We start from the raw sequence: 18483 nt of genomic DNA on the forward strand, positions 1-18483 counted from the left end.
GTAAGGTGAATGGGATTACCTATTGTAAATAGCACATCAGCTGACTGCCTGTTACTGATAGCTAACCTCACTTTAGAGACCCAGATTGTGCAATTCAGCATTACAGGATATATTAAAATAAGCCATATATATATTTCTAAGTATTCAATGCACCTATGTTAACTAGAATCACCATACATTAAAAAGTCTTTGTCTCCTGTACCTTAGGGGAAGGAAATTAATTAGGTCTATTTGTATCTGATCATACGCAGTTCAGTTTATCGGAAAAACAATATTCCGCCATATGGACATCTCGACAGTATCGGGCTAGAAATATTTCTGTGGGGTCTTTGATTAATTTTTTATAATAAATGGTGTCAATTAAGATCCTGTGTGCCTCTTTGATATACTCTATCTTGTCCTGAATGACCACCCCTCCCCCTTTATAAGCCTCTCTGATGACTATGGTGGTGTTGCTCTTTAAGTTTTTCATAGCCTCCTTTTCCTTTTTAGTTAGATTGGATCTTGTCAAGGGTTGCTCTTTGAGATGATTAATGTCTTTCATAACTAGTGCACTAAAAGTGTCCACAAATGATCCCTTGAAATTGGTGGGGTTGAAGGTTGACTTACTGTGAAAGGCCCAGCACATTCAGTGACTACCTTTTCACTGCACCTGTGTGGGGCAGCTGCATATTTGTAATACCAGTCACTGCATACCGGTTCATGTTTACTGCACCTGAGTGACAGCACACAGCATGCAGTGTTATATATACCAGTCACTGCATACCTGTTCATGTTTACTGCACCTGCATGACAGCAGCACGCAGTGTAATACTAGTCACTGCATACCTGTTCACGGTACATGTGTGTGTCACAGCTGCCCATTTGTAATACTAGTCACTGCATACCTGTTCATGGTACCGGTGTGTGTGACAGCTGCACATTGCATTGATACCAGTCACTGCATACCTGTTCAGTGCACTTGTGTGACAGCACGCAGTGTTATATTATATACCAGTCACTGCATACCTGTTCACTGTACCTGTGTTTTTGTGACACCTGCACATTTGTAATACTAGTCACTGCATACCTGTTCATGGTACCTGTGTGTGTGATGGCTGCACATTTGTAATACTAGTCACTGCATACCTGTTCACGGTACCTGTGTGTGTGACAGCTGCACATTTATAATACTTGTCACTGCATACCTGTTCACGGTACCTGTGTGTGTGACAGCTGCACATTGTATTGATACCAGTCACTGCATACCTGTTCAGTGCACCTGCGTGACAGCACTCAGTGTTATATTATATACCAGTCACTGCATACCTGTTCACGGTACCTGTGTGCGTGACAGCTGCCCATTTGTAATACCAGTCAATGCATACCTGTTCACTGCACCTGTGTGTGTGACAGCTGCACATTGTCACACAGCTGGAGGCATTGTCACTGAGAAGAGAAGTCGCCTAGGTCAAAAAAGTGTCCAGTACCTCACCTTTATCAAAATGAACGAGGCATGGATCCCAGAGGGCTACTGTCCGCTCGAAAACTAAGTCAGTCCCCGCACACAGTATCTCTGCCTGCACGCCGTGTGACTGCCTGCCCCAAGACTAAGTCGGTCCCCACACAGCATCTCTGCCTGCAGGCCGCTTGACTGCCTTCTGCTCCACCACCAACTGGGTCCAGGAATCCAGGCGGATTCCTGAATTTTTAAGGCCGCTGCTAGCAGTGGTTGCTAACAAAACCAACAACAGTTTTTTCTGGTGTGTGTACATGCCTGCCTAATTTTTGTGGCTGCAAAACAAAAGGCATGTACATGTGTCAATTCCCTTTCGTGATCATTACCTTGCCGCGGTGAAGGGGCTTGCGTATCACATTGAAGCAATGATCACCGGCTATATGAGTGTGGGGGCACACCCAAGATAATAAGGTCATTGCTTCATTGTGGACAGACCAAATTCGATCAGCTGGACAGTCACTGTTGTTCTGTCATTGAGCTACCTCAGCTCGGCGACCATATGGGCTTGAAAACCGCTATCATCTGCACTCTCTCCATGGTGCGCACCAGTCCAGCACGGCTGTCACTACACAAACAGCTGTTCGTGTTACACATTGAGTTTGGTCTGTCAGTGTGAAGCCGTACACTAATTACACTACCTGATTGATGTATACACATGCAAGATGTTTTAAAGCACTTTAGACCTTCAATTTAGCATGCAATGTGATTTCTGCCCTTAAAACGCTGCTGTGCATCATATCCTGACTTTTCCCTTGGACTTTTGGCGTGTATCCCACTCCGCCATGCCCCCCTCCAGGTGTTAGACCCCTTGAAACATCTTTTCCATCACTTTTGTGGCCAGCATAAATGTTTCTAGTTTTTTAAAGTTTGCCTCCCCATTGAAGTATATTTCAGTTCGCGAACCTAAAATTGGAGGTTAGAGCCATCTCTAAAGATGGGTTGTGGATTGGTGCTCCAGCATGCCAATGACCTAAAATATACAGCCAAGGCAACAAAGGAGTGGCTGAAGGGTAAACACATTAAGGTCACGGAGTGGTTCAGACTTCAGTCCTATAAAAAAAATCTGTAGAATTAAGTGGAGCCTCAAGTTGCCAAGAAGCAGCTAAGAAACCTAAAGGCTTTAGAGAGTTACTTTCTGAAAAGAGGGGAGGGGAACATTTCTCCTCAGATGTCTGTAAACCTGCTGAACTAATAAAAGAAGTCTTAAGGCTCCTACACATGCCTGATTGAGGTTGGCTGAGACGACTGATAACGACCACCGCAGCTGATTATCAAGCATGTGTACAGCAGCCCTCAACCCAAAAGACCTCCACTTACCCACAGCGACAGCCAATCACATTGTTTTTGTGTCCCCCCCCCCCCCCGCATAACATCACGCATGCCATCCCTCCGCCTCCCCACACAGCAACACAGCGCCTTGTCAGCTACACAGCTGAATCCTGTCTGTGCAGCCCAGTGATGTTGCCCAAAGGGGATTAGGTCCTTAGCCTTGACAGGCAACATCTATCAGAGGTGTGTATGCACCTTTACTGCTGCACTTGCCAACAAGAGTTTGTCCACTAAGTACTAAGTCAAATTTTGCTTATAAATCAAAAACTCCTTTCACTCAGTGGCACGCAAATCAATTTATAACTTCCATGTAATGTAAATATCTCCAGTACAAAATACCTTGTATGAAACTCCATATTAACTGAAAAAAAATAATAAAACAAATCATCCAATATGAAATTATTTATTTAGCTTACCTATTCTGTTGTTTTTAATGTTCACTATCAGATGTAAAGCAGACCTAAACTCAGAACTCCCTTTCTGCACTAAATGATAAGCATTAGCAAAATAAGCTTTAAAGAAAAACATTTATTCATTACAACTTATAGAACTCCTACAAGGATTCTGCAGTGCTTACTTCCTACTATTCTGAGAGCACAGGAAGGGTTACCCTCCAGTGTTTACATGATAGCACAGAGCAACAGCACAGCTTGGTACAGTTCAGACACAGCTGAGAGCTCTGATTTGCACTTGCTGATTACTTGCAGATAAGGGGACATTAGACAGGCTATCCTCTGTAAACACACATAGGATATATTTCTCAGTAACTATACGTGTTTTCCTTATCTGCTCTGCAAGAGTTTAGGTCCACTTTAACAGAAATGTGATATGAAAATTAAAATAAAACTGTATTTCTTCTGTTTTTCACCTTTACTGTTTCTTTGCGATGCCAAAAGTGACATCACTACTGTCCTTTTCTTTTTTTAACCCAGCTCAGTATTAATTTACTGCTTATTTACAGATTACCGTCCCTCCCACAGCAAACACCACCCAGATAACAGACTTAGGGCTTGATTCACAAAAGAGTGCTAACTCTTAGCACGGCCATTTTCGCGCGAATTTTCACATTGCGCGCGATTGCAAAAACGTGAATTTTAACACAAAATCAATATCGTTTTCACGCCAAAATTGGCATTTGCGCGCGAAAACGTTATCGTTTCGTGCAAAAATTCGCAAGCGCGCGCAATGCGAAAATTCGCGCGAAAACGGCCGTGCTAAGAGTTAGCACTCTTTTGTGAATCAAGCCCACAGATGACTATCATAGTGTCCTTATCTTATCTGAAATGGGAGGTTTCTGTTATTTGCATTTTGAGACAAGCTTGTTCTTGTAGGTTAAAACAATAATCCCACAATCCTGTTGGCACAGTTTGGCAAGGTTCAGCAAAAGCACACAGACCAGGTAAAGAAATAAGATAGAAATTAAGGGACATAAAGGGACCGATTTTAGTAAAAAAAAAAAAAAAAAAAAGGGGTGGGGTATATACTGTATATAATTGGGGCATTAACAATTTGTAGGCAATTTTTTTTTTGGGGGGGGGAATCTTACAACCCCCTTGAACTCATTTAGGATTGTAAGGCTCTGGCCCTTAAAGGGGTTCAGTGGAGTCCTGTAATAAACAGAAACTTACCTGGGGCTTCTATCACCCCCCTGTAGCTGTCATGTCCTGCGCATTTGTCCTCCAATCACTTGTTCCCCGCTGCCAGTTCCAGGCAATTATTCGTCTAACAAGACAAATAATGCGTGCTCCTGCTCCCCGACCGTCTCTGGGAGCTTACTGCGCAGTAAGCTCCCAGAGATGCATGCAGGAGCGAACTCGCGTGCGGACGCGCAGTCGGAGATGTGGGACATGCGTAATTAGAATGGGACCGGCGGCAGGGAACGAGTGATCGGAGGAGGGACATTACAGCTACAGGGGGCTGATAGGTAAGTGTCTTTTTATGTTTATTGCACAACTCCACAAAACCCCTTTAAGGACCAAAGCCTTTTTTTCATTATTTCATTTCTGATCACTGTGATTGACTTGCAGTGATCAAAGGGTCAGGACTAGTGTTGGGCGAACAGTGTTCGCCACTGTTCGGGTTCTGCAGAACATCACCCTGTTCGGGTGATGTTCGAGTTCGGCCGAACACCTGACGGTGCTCGGCCAAACCGTTCGGCCACATGGCCGAACTAAGAGCGCATGGCCGAACGTTCCCCGAACGTTCGGCTAGCGCTGTGATTGGCCGAACGGGTCACGTGGTTCGGGCCCGAACGCGCTCTGATTGGCCGAACGGTCACGTGGTTCGGGTAAATAAATACCCGAACCACGTCATATCTCCGCCATTTGTCTGTGGGTTTAGCTTTGGGTAGGCAGGCAGGGTAGTTCGCTCTCCAGCCACGCTAGCCAGGGTCCCCCCCAGTCATTTTGTGTCGCTGCTGGGAACAGTAGTACACCGCTCGCTCAGCCACACTATATATAGCATTGTTTACTGCCACTGTGCACCTCGCTCAGCCACGCTATATATAGCATTGTGTTTTCTGACACTCTGTGTACACGGCTTAGCCTGACTAATATAGCATTGTGTGTACTGCCACTGTGCACCTCGCTCAGCCACGCTATATATAGCATTGTGTTTTCTGACACTCTGTGTACACGGCTTAGCCTGGCTATATAGCATTGTGTGTACTGCCACTGTGCACCTCGCTCAGCCACGCTATATATAGCATTGTGTTTTCTGACACTCTGTGTACACGGCTTAGCCTGACTACATAGCATTGTGTGTACTGCCACTGTGTACCTCGCTCAGCCACGCTATATATAGCATTGTGTTTACTGCCACTCTGTGTACACGGCTCAGCCAGACTATATAGCATTGTGTGTACTGCCACTCTGTGTACACCGCTCAGCCAGACTATATAGCATTGTGTGTACTGCCACTCTGTGTACACCGCTCAGCCAGACTATATAGCATTGTGTGTACTGCCACTCTGTGTACACGGCTCAGCCAGACTATATAGCATTGTGTGTACTGCCACTCTGTGTACACCGCTCAGCCAGACTATATAGCATTGCGTACTCTGCCAGTCAGTGTGTATATTGCTGGGATCAGTAATACTCCACTCACCGCCAACCACTATATGAGCTCACCATGAGTTCCTCAGAGACCTCCGCTGTGAGCAGCACTCCCAACAACAGCAACAGCCAACGCCCCACGCAAGCTATAACATCCACTACAGCAGCCAGTGGTCAGCAGCAGCCCTCTCCGGAGGAGAATGTTGTGTCCATCGGTCCGTCGCCAGAACGATTAATGAGGGCTGCCATTGAGGAGATGATGGGGCCTGATGTGGAGGAGGAGGTCGGGCTCAGGCCAGCATCCCAAGTTAATGTTGAGGACGATGAGGGGTCTGTGTCTGGGGATGTTGGGGTGGCAGAGGTGGTGGGTGGGTCAGACTCAGGAGAAGAGTTGTATGATGAGGATGATGATCGGGACCATCTGTATGTGCCTCAGAGTCCGACCCCGGAAAACATGTTGTATCGTGTGTTTAGGTACTAAAATCTGCGTTCCCACTTCCCAGTACTGCCTGCAGTGCCCGGGTCCACGGATCCATATAATTTTTTGGGCAGCACTATCAAACTGTGGTACTATGAGTGAGTTGCCATGGTCCTTCTGTGCTGCCTGTCACACTCACCGTCTGTCTGCAGATGGATTGTTCAACACAGCTACGCCATCTGACATGTAGTCCTGGACCTTGACCATCTTCTCTAGGCGATTGGTGTTGGAGGACGTGGAACTGCCCGATTGCTGTTCTGTGGGCTGCTGCATGGGTGTCAGAAAATGTTCCCACTCCAAGGACACTGCCAATACCATTCCATTTTGGGCACTAGCAGCAGCTTGTGTTCTTTGCTGCCCTCCTGGTCCTCCTGGGTTTGCTGAAGTCAGTCTGTCGGCGTACAACTGGCTAGAGAAGGAGGAGGATGTCAATCTCCTCTCTAAAGTCTCCATCCTCAAGGGCCTGCTGGAATTGTTCCATTTTTGACCTGTCTGACACTTTCTTCAATCAGTTTTTTAACATTGTGTTTGTATAAACTGGGTATAAACCCAGTAATTGGTGTTGTCCAGATTCCAGAATAATGAATAATAATGAATAGTGAATAATGCGCGGGCCGTGTTCAATGCAGTCTAGCATGAATTGAGCCATGTGTGCCAGAGAGTCCTGCCAGACTCCTCTATCTTCATGTTCTTGTAAGCGTTGTGATTATTGTGATGCACCATATTCGTCACCAGCATCACTTTCTTCCTCTTCTGCTGTCCTTTCCCGCTAAATTGTGGAAGTCCAACGTGCACCGCTCTGTCCCTCGGCAGTGGGGGCATCCAATTCCTGCTCCAACTCCAGCTGTTCCTCGTCCTGTTCTTTGTCATAGCTGGGACCAGCGTTTCCTGAGGCAGGTTGCCTGATGTTGGTATCATCACGCTGATCGTTTTCATCTTCAGAATCCCCCACTTGCATCATGCCAGCGGTTTCCATCTTCAACATTGATTTCTTCAGTAAACACAGCAGTGGTATTGTAATGCTGACTGTAGAGTTGTCACTGCTCAGTCATGCAACGTGGATTGCTCAAAATTTTGGAGGACTTGGCAGAGATCCAACATGGTGGCCCAATCAGATCCACAGAAGCTTGGTAGCTACTAGCTGCTGGAATGCGCCTCGGCACTGCGCAAAAGCGTGCTAGCATGTGCAGCGTAGAATTCCAGCGCGTAGGCAGGGACATCACCCAGCGAGCGATGGTGCGCTGGATTGAAGCGCTCCTGCATCTCTTGGTGAGTCCTTCAGAAGTGGTACTGGACTTTTAACAATGTTTTTTTTTTTTTCCTTCAACAGAAGATCTGCCACGTTGGAGTGAGGAGGACGCCGCCGACCCCGACACCAAGCTGAACCCCGGCGAACTCCAAGCAGAGGATCTTCAGGAACCCTCAAGGCTTTGAGCAAGCTGAGGAGGATCAGCAGTCCCGACGAGACCTCTCCTCATATGCGACTGAGTGCAGTGGAGCTCCCCAGAACAACCTCTCAGTTGTCACTTTGTCACTGGTCACTTTGTCACTTTGTCACTTTGTCATTTTGTTACTTTGTCAGTTGTCACTTTGTCACTGGTCACTTTGTCACTTGTCACTTTGTCATTTTGTCACTTGTCACTTTGTCACTTGTCACTTGTCACTTTGTCACTTGTCACTTTGTCATTTTGTCACTTGTCACTTTGTCATTTTGTCACTTGTCACTTGTCACTTCTCACTTTGTCACTTGTCACTTTGTCATTTTGTCACTTGTCACTTGTCACTTTGTCACTTTGTCACTTTGTCACTTTGTCACTTTGTCACTAGTCACTTTGTCACTTGGTCACTTGTCCAGATGATCTCGGTACACCTCCTGAGATTCAAATTCCTGCACACATTGCTCTGGGATTTGGGTGTGATGAATGATGCATCTAACTGGCCACCGGAGGCAATTAAGGCCTTCAAAACATTGAAAGCAGCTTTCTGTTCCGCCCCCATTTTGTGTCATGTTGAGTTGTTGACGTCATGTTCATCCTCGGCCTCGCCTTGCATTTCAGTGCGAGGTGCATTTTCCACAGAAAAAGGTTGTGAATCCGGGCACAACATTTGTGGCTGTTCCATTGACCTTTCACAGGTAGGAGATTGTGGGGGTGGGAATAGCTCCTCCGAATAGCCCATTGTGTCCTGAAAACTACTCATTGCATTGCTTTGCGCACACATTTTTTTGTCCTCATGCAAGGCCTGAGTTGCACCTGAAAGCGGGGCCTTCTCCTCCTGCGCCTCCTCCTGTTCCATCACGTCTGCTGCTGCTGGGTTAGCGTTGACGCCCGGTCCCTGTTTATTGAACCTCTTATCTTTATTACATTTATGACTGCATGGCGGTAAAAAGCATGCTATCCGCACGCTTCTTGTCCTCATGCAAGGCCTGGGTTGTTGTGTCTCAAAAAGCATGGCCTTCTCCTCCTGCGCCTGCTCCTGTTCCATCACGTGTGCTGCTGCTGCTGGGTTACCGTTACCGGTCCCTTTTCCTGGAACCTCTTCTCTGTATTACATTTATGACTGCATGGCGACAAAAAGCATGTTACCTGTGCAAAGAAACATGACATTTTCCACATTTAAAAGACAGTTTTTCCTTTGAAACTTTACAATCAATTTTCTCAAAAACTATAAGCTCTTTTTCAAATATTTTTTTTCCTCTTGTACCCACTCCCAAGGTGCACATACCCTGTAAATTTGGGGTATGTAGCATGTAAGGAGGCTTTATAAACCACAAAAGTTCGGGTCCCCATTGACTTCCATTATGTTCGGAGTTCGGGTCGAACACCCGAACATCGCGGCCATGTTCGGCCTGTTCGGCCCGAACCCGAACATCTAGATGTTCGCCCAACACTAGTCAGGACTCAGGAGCAGTGATAGGCCGAAATTTTGCATCGAAATTTTGGTGGTTAATAGCAAAGCCCGCATACATGCTATTGCTACTGAAATTGCTACATATGTTAAGGGGAATGTTGGGTACAAGGCAAAAAAAGAAATGTTCAAAAAGACCTTGTAGTTTTTGAGAAAATCGATTTTAAGTACGCAAAAAAAAATGTTTTTTTGTTTAAAAAAACATTTTTCTTTGTATATTTAAAATCAATTTTCTCAAAAACTACAAGGTATTTTTGGAAAATTCTTTTTTTTTTACTGGTACTCACTATTCTCCTTAACATATGTAGCCATTTTGGTGTCACTACCATGTATGGGGGCTTTGCTATTTACTGCCAAAGTCGGCATGAAATTATGAAAAAATTATGCAACATTTTAGGCAAAATTATGGTTCATTAAACGAAATTAATTGAATTTACAAACCGTAATTATGTATAAGCGTAAATGCAAAAATGTACATGAAATTTTGCCTAATCGTATTTGGCTGATTACGATCATCACTGGTCAGGAGCCAATGAAATTGGCTCCTGACTGAGGTTCGAAACTCCACTGTCATTAGACAGCTGCATCAGACTTAAACAGCCACACGTGCAGTGTAGTTTTAACTATGTGAGGACCTGAATGGGTTAAAATACATAGTATAGCTATGTCTTTACAATGGGAATTGATAATATGGTATTTTTAATTTTCTTAAATTCATGTACCACTTCTAAAGAGGTTATATAATCTCATTTATATTCAGCTGAAGATGTAAAAATGTTTAACTCATTGTATATTAATATGAAAGTACTTTAACTTAGTAAAGTATACAATCAGACTGGACCATATGAATGAAAAAAAAGTGAAAAAAAAAGTAAAAGTATCAGGAAGCTACATTGTGTATCTTTCTTGACCTTTAATTGAGTGACCAAAGATGCGTAGTTCTTACAAGAAATCAAAAAGATGATTCACTTATCTGTAAGTGGAATTGCTTTGTCAGGCATTATAGTATGTCATAAAGCACAAAGTTGTCCGTCTGCAGCATTCATATACTGGATAAAGCATTGTAAATGGATTGATAGCCTGGTGATGTCCAGCTGTGCTTAAAAGAAAGGTGAAAGACCTGACGATAATACTTACAAGAATTCCTTGGGGATGCTTTTGTGCAGATGATGTGTCTGACCTTAGGGATTTTTGTCTGACTCTATCACAATTCAATGTTCTTTTTAAAAAGTCTTAAAAAAATGCCATTTTGCAAAGTTCAGTAGTGTATGCAAAGGTTCGTAAGAACCAATTTTAGCTTGTTTTGCTTGTTTCCTTTCACGGGAGCTTCTTTGATGCTACTGAAAACCGCCTACAGAGAATTTTCGTTTATATGCTACAGACTAATTCAAAACAAATTACGAGAAACAAAGGCTGTTCTAAATCAACGTGCATAGCAAGGCAACAATACTCTCTCCAATGAGTTTTGATTGTGCTTAAAAATGCCCTACTTGTAGCACTGGTGAAGTTGTCCCCGGAGGAATAGTACAAACAGAAACATAGATTTGTTGTAAGGAACCATAAATATTGTATGACCATGGATAAACTTGAGTCTTTTGCCATTTGATTTTGCCGTACACACAGCATATGCCAATAGAAATACAGTGACCATGTTCTGCAATGTTATTTTTAAGACATTTTTGGCAATCTGTTGAACTTGCACAAAAGAGAATTTTCTGAAAATGTTACTGCAGATTGTAATACACTTTAGTTTTAGAAAATGTGTAAGCCCAGCAATAACAGTTTTCTATTAAAGTGAAATTATGAATTTCCTTACAGGACTACTATTCCAAAAAAAGTAGGCAGTTAAAATCTGACAGAACCGACAGGTTTTGGGCCAGTCCATCTCCTCAGGGGGATTCTCAGGGTTTTCTTTGTTTTCAACAGCATTTCCTGAACAGCAGTTGCAAAATCTAATAGTGTGCAAGTGATTAGGGAGGCCGGCTGGTATCTTGCTATTTTGGCAGTTAAACTGCTGTTCAGGAAATGCTGTTGAAAATAACGAAAATCCTGAGAATCACCCATGAGGAGAGGGACTGGCCCAAAACCTGTCAGTTCTGTCAGATTTTAACTGCCTACTTGTTTTGCAATAGTGGTCCTTTAAAAAAAGAGTTATTAATAATTACCCTTCTGCTTTAATTTGCCAGCCTGCAAATGCCTAAAACTCACTTGGAAATGCAAATAGCAATTCGTTCTAGTCATAGGAATAATATTTCTTTGTTGTACTATTTAAAGCAGGGGTGTCAAACTCAATTGTGTAAGGGGCCAAAATCTAAAACCTAGTCTAAGTCGGGAGCCAAATTGTTTATTACGATTAAACAGTTATTGAAGTCACAAACTAAGTGGCATAACTATAGGGGAGCCAGCTCCTCCCTATCCTGCAGAGTAGCACGGTGGAGCAGTTTAATATTTACCTGCCCCAGTGCTACTTCAACAGAATATCTTCAAGATGAAATGTGGCCCAAGGCAAGATACTAGCCACAGGTGGTTTTGGATGCCAAGTGGGGGCCTCATGGTAATTTTGCTGAGAAGTGAGTCATTGCTGCACCCCTCCTCAAACTGACAATGGCCTCAATTCACTAAGCTTATCTCCTGTCTTTAATAACGTTTCTAGAGTGATCACCATGGTGATGAGGCATGTTGTATTCAGGAAATATTTTACCTCAAGCAAACCTAAAGTTAACTCTTCTGTCTTTAAGTTAACTCTTCGATCCTTAAAATAACTCCAGAGTTAAAGACAGGCTGTTTAATAACTGCATGTGAAAATAACTACAGAGGAGGTAAATTAACTACAGAGAAGGTAACTTAAGGAATGAAGAGATAAGATAACTCTCTCACTGTGTGGAGGTAAGTTTTCTCTTGCCTTATTATCTACAGCATGATCTTAGTGAATTGAGGCCAATGTTTCAACCAAAAAAACTGTTACAGTGAGCTCCTCTGGTCTGAAAGGCAGTGTGCTGAATAGGTTTTACTGCTTACAATGATGCACATTTGAAGCTCTGGAGGGTTGCTTAAAATGTCAAGGAGGGATGCATTCGACCTGCGGGCCTTGTGTTTGGCACCAGTGATTTAGAGTATAGATTGACCAGTAACATCTCTCTTCCTACAATAAGAATTGGTTGCACAAAGCAGATGCTTTCAAATCTTTATACACCTGGAGTAATCAGGTGACTGTTTATTTGGATGATGTTTTTGCCTGATAGAGATGGTTGTTGTTGCACATAAAAACAAGATTAAAAAATGTACAGATTTGAAGTAAGGGGACATTTAAAAAAAAAAAGGAAGTTAACTTTAAATAAAAAAAATATGTATTAAGTAGCATGGTTTCAAACAGTATATTGTCGTAGCTCTTTAATTTTATCAACCACTTGATTGAAAAAAAAATCTTTGATGAGAAATAAGCTATAATGAACTTACATTTATGCCAAGTAAAAACTATGAACCACTCTTCTCTTCTAATAGGTTGCTCACAGCATAGACCTAAAAGTGCCACAGGGGGATGAAGAAAAGGGTGCAAAAGAAAAAAAAAATGTCCCTAAACGACATACAATGGGCGTGATTCACAAAATATGGTAAAACTGATGTGCGCACACAGTGCATGTAAATTTTACTGGGGTTTACTAATAGCATGCATTGTGCTAATAACACAACTTATGTAATGTGCACAAAGGCCTCGATTCATAAAGCATTCCCGCATTCGGAAATGCTGAAAACGGCTCACTTTACCGACCACACAGCAAAATCTGTATTCATAAAGGCTTTTTCCGCATGAAAAGCCGACATTCGCGAGCAGAGTGATAAATCACCGCCTTGCGCGGTGATTATCATAGCAAAAGTAACGAGTAGTCAATTCATAAAGATTAGAGGTAGCGGTATGCGGACGGGTATTACCGCTACCTCTGATGTGGCAAGAAGCCTGCGGAATACAGTGCAGTGAATGGGACAGACCTCCCAAGCAGCTGCAGAGAGAACACCGCACGGAGGGACTCCGCCTGCTTCTCCTGTTTCGGCATGTCTCCCGACAGCCTTTTGCCTGCCTACAGCGGAATATCTCCGCACGCCTGTGACAACTAGCAACATTTTTATGAATTACCACCCTGAAGGCGGAAATACCGACAGCGGTGTTTCCCCTCTCCACTTTACCTTACCGACAGCACTTTTATGAATCGAGGCCAATGTGCATGGTCCTTGCAGAAATTTTGTTACACAAATAGCAAAACAAGCAATGCACCTATTGGGCTTGATTCACTAACCAGCGCTAAGTGTTAGCGCCGGTGTGAAAAGCCATTTTTTGCCGCTAGTGCACACAAACCTACTTTGTGTGCAGCCCGCTCCCTGCGCGTGCAGCGTGGGTGTGCCTATATTAGAGCGCGGTGCGGCGATAACGTCGCACCCGCTGCCCATTAAATGTCACACTCAGTGCGACGATAACGGCACATCGGGTGCCCCTGAAGCGGTGCATCAAAGCGCTGCTTAATGGGCACCCAATGCGCTGTTTTCATCGCACTAAGGGGCAGCGGGTGCGACGTCATCGTCGCACCGCTCACTATTCCCCGCGATGCGCACTGAGCGGGCTGTATGCAATGTGTGGGCGTAAACCACCTAACTCCGTGGTTTGCGCACACTAAGTCTTAGGACACACTATCCAGCTTAGCGCCGGTTAGTGAATCAAGCCCCTTGTGTACTAAAAACGAGTTGTGCTATTTGCACAGCTCAAATTATGCTGCTTGTGTCAATGTAAAACTAACATGCGGTCTGTGCAGATGTCAATTTTACTGTAGTTTTGTGAATCAGGACCAATTTAAGGAAACAGAAAAGCAACTATATTAGTACAGGTGAACTCACATTAATTCAAGTTATTCTAAGTTCACATAAAAATAAAGCATTATGTTTTTTTCTCTTTTTGTTTTATTCATTTTAGTATTAAAAAGTATTTATTTAGTACATCGTATGTATCTGAGGTTCAATAATATTATATATTATTATAATATGAATATAATAATCAATACTGTAGTTACAGAACATTTTAAACAAACATTTTAAACAAACAATGGTAAGCATAAATGAGAGATTTATGATGGACACATCAAGAATAACAGTTAAAAAAGCAACATATTTGCTCAACGTGTTATACAACTGTCATTTCCAAAGGGAAGAGAGATTTGCATTTTCCAGACACTTAATTAACAGCTATATTTGTGGAGCTTATTTTCTCTGTACATTAATGAAACCAAACACCGAGTTTCCTTTCTCTGGATTTGTAAGTGACATTTTTGGGAAGAGACAATACATGATGGAACTGTACTCTTTGCTTATTACAACATAAAAAAAATAAAAAGGTCCAACTGGCACAAACCAAATAAGCCTGGGAACTAGTTAGCCAAATCTTAAGATTAGATGACCCCTCCCTCTTGCCCCATCAGCACCTGTGATGTTACTAACTGGACTATGTAGAATTGTAATCATTATTTTTCTTACTTTTCTGATTTTTTTTTTTGTCAGGAAAAATATTTGTAAAGCAGAGCAGAAAATAAATCTTTGTTTGTTATGACATTGTTTGTTATGACAGTCAGCATCTAGTATAGCAATCATAGAGGTTCAAGATTTTTCAGACCTGCAATACTTGTTATTGGAAAGTTATTTTATGTGAAAGGTAAAATTACAAGATACTTGTCTGTTCCCAATGCCATATATACCAGTCAGGGTTGTTTCAATATTTCAAAAGGGGATATATTTAATTATTAGTAAGTCATGCGGTTTGAGCAATCCCAATGCTTCTTGAGTTTGGGTAAACATAAATGCATAAGCGCTATTACTGACATAATAGCTTTAGTTGGGAATCAAGACAAGCACATCCTCATTTTCTCTGGAGTCTTCAGGAAAAAACATGAATAATGCACTAATAATTTCGTATCTGTTTTCTCCAGATCCAGATTGTAAGGCTTATGAGGCAAATAATATTAATGCATGCAAAATATCGCATAATCGCCTATGCTTCACAGTCATCATTTTACAGACTTACGGTAATTGCCAGACAGGCATTTTCTTGGTCAGATTATATTCTTATATTTACTTAGTCCAGATCATTTAGATACTGTTCTCAGTGCTTCATTTTCAGTTGGAATGGAATTTTCTATTTAACAGACAAGGATCTGCTGCCTCTACAAGAGATAAGCCTTCACATATTGTTTTGAATGCATAGACTAGTGAAACTTGCTTCATTGCATCCAGTGTTTGTTAGTCATTTGGGAGAATCTATTTTGATACAATTAAACAATCAGATGGTGGTGTACTTCTTTAAACACTTAGGAATTTACAAAGTCATTTCTGCCCAGGAGCTCTGAGCTTTGAATTAAGGAGGTTGTCTCTTTAATTTCGTTATCAATTAAATGTGCCCATACACTGGCAGATTGGACAGAAGATTTGATCATCAGTTAGGTCTTTTGGAATCTGATTGAATCTATTCAGAGAGGGATCTATTGCTGCCACACATCTGAACACAGATTTCAAATAGATTTCAACATGAAAACCAAAGGAAATCTGAGTAGCCACCTCTGCTTGAAAGGTCCCCCAGATCTCTCCTATGTAATGTGTTACCCTCGGGCACTTGGTAAGTGTTGCAGTGTCGTTTGGGCTCACCTGTCTGGCAGTGCACCTTCTCCATTGTCCCAAGTCTTCTCTCCATTGACATGGTGGCACTTGTATCTGTGACCATGGCAATTGAGAGAAGACATGGAACACAGGAGGAGGCCAGCTAGTGAACAGGTGAGCGAAAACTACTCTGCAACACTCACCCCAGGTATTGGGGTACACATTACACAAGGGAAGACTAGCCAGGGGCCCTTCAGGTCTGTTGGTCACTGGGAGATCAAATGCCACTATCACAGCACACAAAAGCAAGCCCTTTGGAGCAAGATCTTTCCAGCATGCGTTATCGGTCATTTTGATCCATTTTGGTTGGAAATTGATCAAAATACTGACCAGGTGGACACATTGTGCCATTGATCTCTGCCAGACTCCATCATTCTGATAAAATTGGTTGAATATCAATGCTGCAAATGTTTGGGCAACTTTATTCTGCACAGAGCCAGACTATCTAACAGATACTTTATCATGACAGGTCATGATACTATCAATGTTGTCTCAGCATCCTCAGTTATCCTCAACATTAGTTTGTGTCTAAACATAAAGATAAATTCAGATTTTAAGATGAAAATAGGACTCAAAACATGTGTTAAAGTTTATGTTCTACCTTTCTCTTGGAAAATCCTTCAGGTTTTATGCCTTTTTTCTTCTATGTTTCCTGACACTTTAGATAGTAATTACTTTAAGTACTTAGTTCAGAATCAGAACCTGTTTTCTCATCCCATTCAGTATGTTCATCCACACCAGTGTTGCCAACCATTAGTAAATTTACTGACAGTCAGTAAAAAAGTCAACAAATCTGGGCTGTCAGTAAAGTCCATGAAAAACGTTGTGGTGTCAGTAAAAAAAACCATCTCTCTCCCAGAAGATAACAGCACTTACTGCTTAACAGTTCACGTATCACTCTTGAATGTACACTGCTCTAGCTAAAGGTGGCCATACATCTGTAGACTTGGTGGCCAATTGACCGTCAGATAAGACAATTTTTATTGATATTATAAAAATTGGTGCCACCTAGAGTATGCCTATACAATCAAACCAATTTCGGCCCAAAATTGGTTGCATGTATCGATCGCATGTATCAATCGGACATGCTGGAAAATCCCAGGTTAGCATGCTCGATTGGGTGCATGCAGTGGCAAGGGCTGCGATAATGGAGAACAAACATGATGGAAACCCCCGGTCGCATCCCCCAAATGTAAATCTATCAAAGTGTCCCCCGCTCCCCCCCCCCCTTCCCCCTTAGATGCAGTGCATTAATACTTTATCTGTCCAGTGTCTGCCACTGCACTCTTCTTCCTCATTTACAGCCCATGTGGTTTCGGGTGTATTGCACGTGGGGCGCATGTGTGATATATCTTTCATTTAATTTCAATAATATTAGTTGCCAGTAAAAAAAAGTGTTCTGTCAGTAATTTTTTTATGCTTTGTCAGTAGAAATGTATTTCTGAGGTTGGCAACACTGATCCACACTTGAGAACCCAGGGAATTATGGTAAGTAGAAATTGTCCTAAGTAAAAACGGCATATTGCTTTTAGGGTCACATGACTTTCTATCCTATCTTCCAGTATTTGGAGGCTTAGATAGCCTAATGCTATCAGACATTTTCCCTGAGAGCCAATAAGCTCATAGACCCTTACCTAAATCACAAAAATTAAACTATAAAAGACATAATTTTCTGAATTACTGGGCTGATTTGGAGACAGAGTTACACATTTACCAATCCATAGAATTAGGTGATGTTTTGGAGATTTAAAAATATGTCATAAATCAAAGCTTTGATCACTTTTATTACGAGTTAATATGGTTCACTGTTGTTAAATATCAATATTCCTGACCCTATTCACACATCCTGTATATTTTAGGCCTAGTAAAGAACTGTCATGTTCTCGATCTTTATTCCCCTAAGTACAGTCCTACTTGGGATAGTGATTTTCTCTTGAGTTTCTGAGCACTTGAGATACTAATGTGTTTACTGCCCTTAGCTCTATCAGCCAAATCAAATGGTTTTCTTTTATATGTGGGGTGGGCTTACCATCCGCAATGAAAGAGTAAATAAACATCTATACACAATGGGCCAAATCCAATTCAATTTTTCTCTTAAGTTTTCTCCTAGGTGATATTTTTACATTATAAACATGGCTTTTAAGCCACCAGCAAGCAAAAAAATTGCTTTTTCACCTATTTTTTTTCTGTACTTTTTCAATTGCAGGGTGAAAAAGTTATTTTAAACAGAAGATGAAAAATTATCTCCTAAAAGAAAATTTAGAAGAACACTTTGATACAATGTAAATTAGTCAGTGTTCACCTTGCCAGTGTAAATTTTCTGTCCCATCAAAATAACTTAACACCAGCCATTAATAAACCACTGGCAACAAAAATGAGTACACCCCTAAGTAATAATTGTCAAAATACTGCCCAATTAGACACCTTCCCTCCCCGGGGTCATGTTACTTGTTAGTGTTACATGGTCTCAGGTGTGAATGGATAGCAGGCATTTTAAATGTGGCATTATTTCTATGACATGCTCTCGT

This window comes from Hyperolius riggenbachi, chromosome 3 (assembly GCF_040937935.1).
Source record: "Hyperolius riggenbachi isolate aHypRig1 chromosome 3, aHypRig1.pri, whole genome shotgun sequence".
Lineage (NCBI taxonomy): Eukaryota > Metazoa > Chordata > Amphibia > Anura > Hyperoliidae > Hyperolius > Hyperolius riggenbachi.